The sequence below is a fragment of the Hyaena hyaena genome, unplaced genomic scaffold (assembly GCF_003009895.1).
Source record: "Hyaena hyaena isolate Hyena2069 unplaced genomic scaffold, ASM300989v1 scaffold_170, whole genome shotgun sequence".
In the NCBI taxonomy this organism is placed as follows: domain Eukaryota; kingdom Metazoa; phylum Chordata; class Mammalia; order Carnivora; family Hyaenidae; genus Hyaena; species Hyaena hyaena.
In genome coordinates, this window is record NW_024080802.1 from 112,540 (window position 1) to 116,258 (window position 3,719).

The window sequence follows — 3,719 nt, forward strand, 5'->3', positions numbered from 1 at the left end:
TTTATGGTAAGTGTGTGGTCACATAGAAGTCTGACTGGTCAGTTGGCTATATCATCTTCAACATGTGGCTTCCATCTTTAGGTCTAAGATTTGCTTCAGCTGCTGTTCTTGGCCAAGAATAAGAGAAAGAGGGATGCACTGGGAAAGCAGATTTATCTTTAAGGAAATAATTCAGAAATTGCACATATTTTTGCAGTGCTCCACTGGCCCAAACATAGTCACTAACTGCAAGGGAGAATGGGAAAAATAGTCTCTAGCCAAATTACTGTGTGTCCTGGTCATCAAATTAAAATTAGAAAGAACTTAGAAAAAAAAAGGGACTAGATGTTGGGGGACACAGTTTCTGTTCTACTTTTTTTGGAGGAAAAAAAACATTCCAAAGGTCCTCTTAAGATCTAAATATATGGACTAATATACTAATATCCTGATCAAATTTAGTAAGTATATTAATAATTTCATTACTATAACTCATTCCTAATGCAGAAAAGATGTTTTCTTTTTAACAGGAAGGACTCCATATTCCCATCAGTTATTTAAAATGAATATGAAGATTGATGCTTCAGCAACACATATTATTTTTAGTTTTACAGCTTGGACTTTTATTCATCTACTAAAACAAAGCATTTGCAAATATGAAAACCTTAGGCCTTTTTTTCCCCTGTGCAATTATTTCTAGACACAAACATTTCCAATCACAAAAATAATTAATTGTAAAAGAGAGATGTATTTTTGATTACCAGAGAGACTCATTGTGCAGCTATTAAAGTAGCTAATAATTCCTATTCGCATTATTCTTCTTTTTCAACATAATTTAACCATGATATGCGTATATTATTCACTTAGAATGGTTCTCATGAAATCACTTTTGGTTCAAGGTTTAGTCAAAAGCTCTTAACCACTTGGGCTCAAATTCCTATTTTGATGCACCAGGTGTCCTGCAGACTTGCGTAGCTATCATGCATGAACTCTATTAACCTGGCAAGGCAGTGACATTCATAGACTAACTCCTTCACTTATTCTCCTACCATTCATTTGTATCATTTTGTGTCATTCACAACCATGCGCTTAAAGCTGAGTTCTGCAGAGACATGGGATTATGTAAAGAAGTCAGTGCAGGGCAGGGATGGGGGGCCAGATTCCCCAAGACGCTGACCTCTCCCCATGCACTTCAGAGATGAAAGCTGGACCCTTCCCTTTTTATATATGGAAGCTCTGTGTAAGATTTTCTTTGAGAAAAAGTTCCACTTAAAAAATGTTTAAAAACTAGAAATCTTTGAGGTTCTGTGCTATTATTTACAGCTTCCTACAATTATCTCCATCTCATGGAAAAATTAGAGGGAAATAAAAGAGCCAAATAGAACTTCCTGTGCTAAGAGATCCAATCATTCTTCTCTAGTCTTCTCCAAACAAAAATACGAAGTTAATTTTCCATTTTTCTCTTTGAGAGTGAAATATAAAAACAAGTGAATAATATCTCATATCCTTCTTTTTGAAAGCTTTATATGTGGAGCTAGATAAGCCATTGTTACTTGATCAAATAGGTGAATAAAGCAGTGAAGATGAGATAATATTTGTACTGGCATGTTAACCACTGAGTAATGTTTAATTGTGATTAAAAAAAAAGTCTCATTAATTACAATGGAATAGTCATGGCCACTAAGTAATTTCCTAAGTCCTCTATTGAGATGGTTACCTTGATTTATATTTTCTCTAGAGTTTCTTAAAAACTTTGAAGATACTATATTCCCCCATATGAACAAAAACGGCTTTATATTTTAGTAAACTTGAAAAGTCAATTTAACGCACTCCATTGAGGAGCATCTTCTGAAAATGTTACCATTTGGACCTCCTAATAAATTTCAGTATGTCATTATAATAAATCAAGAGTAAAAAGCAGATGGGTGCTTTTTTGAGTTTTGTTTTGAGCTCAAATCCTGGAAAGAAACAATGCATTTTGTATATGCTTTCAGTCTACCGCATGTCTCTCTAATAAACCTGCATTATGACATTTTTTTTCTGCTTGTAACTATTGGGCAAGGCTTAGGAAGTATTAAGGAAACAAACAAAACCCTATCCTGTTATAGTTTTATAATTTTTAAAACTAGAGTCACTTTAACATTTTCCTTAGTGTTTATTGTATAGATAGAGATCGGTGTGGGAAGAGGGAAAGAGTCCTAGATGGAAAGGCAGAGACTGCCTCCGCCCCCCACTCCCCATTCCCGTACCCCGTCCTGGCCCAGATTTCATCTGATCTGATGGGACCTCGTTTCCTCATTTCTAAAGCATTGGGTTGGGCTAGGATAACCCATTTGGACTTCCAAGTAAAATCAATCCCTTTTCAAAGGGAAAAGTTGTCATAGTTATTCAGAACTTTACTGTTGGTTCTCTTTTTAAAAGACAGTTCTCAAATGAATATATTTTAAACCTATTTTGGGGAGCCTGGGTGGCTCAGTAGGTTGGCCCGGGTCTTGATCTAACCGCTTGTGGGTTTGAGCCCTGCATTGGGCTAGGCTCAGAACCTAGAGCCTGATTTGGATTCTGTTTCTCCCGCTCTCTCTGTCCCTCTATGCTCATGCTCTGTTTCTCAATAAGAAATGAATGTTAAAAATTTTTAAAAATTAAAAAATAAACCTATTTCTTAGAAAATATGTATTAAAGTACAAATGCAAAAAATGGGAGAATCTTAGGTTAACCCATTTTTTATGTATAATGAACATTTTAAATTTCAATTATGTTAATCTTTTAATACAAAAAAAATCACCTTTAAATTTATTTAATATTTATTTATTTTTGAGAGAGACAGAGAGAGAAAGAGAGTGAGCACAAGCAGGGGAGAGGCAGAGTAAGAAGGAGACACAGAATCCCAAGCAGGCTCCAGGTTCTGTCAGCACAGCCCGATATGGGGCTCGAACCTACAAACCGTGAAATCAAGACCTGAGCCAAAGTTGGATGCTTAACCAACTGAGCCACCACAGGCCCCCAAAAAAATCACCATTTATACTTACATCAATATTTAGAATTCTATCAAAGGAAAGTTGTCTTTCTAGAAATTTCCTTTCTAAGCTATAGATCTTGAAAAGAAGTTAATGAAAGTCACAGTTAGTTGAGGTGGGTCGTGTTTTGCTTTGTTTTCTTCTATTAAGAGAGTATTAAAGGAGAACTGGATACTTCATTTTACTTATTCATAATGTCATATGTGCCAAATTTGAGTTTAAAAGTTGTGTACAATGATTTTAAATGTATAAGGGTCATTTTCTATTTTATAATGGGTATTGCTGATTAAATAACCCTACATTTGTGTTTTCTTTTCTTTTTTTTTTCTCTAATCTTCAGAGAAGAGTTACTTAGCATTGTTCAATCATAGCTTTTCCAGTTGCTCACATTAAAACATTAAAGAGATATTTCAGCCTCAGCCAAATGCATCTCTCCATAATGCTCTGGGGAACAGGCACTGGCTTTTATTTTCTGGGACAGAGTTTTGAAAAGGCTTAAGGCATTTGTTTTAATTTTAATTCCCGAGACCTTTAAAATAACATTCTAGAGTAGTTGGTGAAGGTTGTCAACTATTACAATACGTTTCCTTGGAATCCGCCCAGTGCTGCTATTCAACACTGATTAAAATAGTCGATTTAGACCTAGCAGCTCTTTCATGTGCTGTATATTCATTTATTTGGTACAAATAAAAAAAATACTGGACTGATTTTTCAACAACAAAAAAA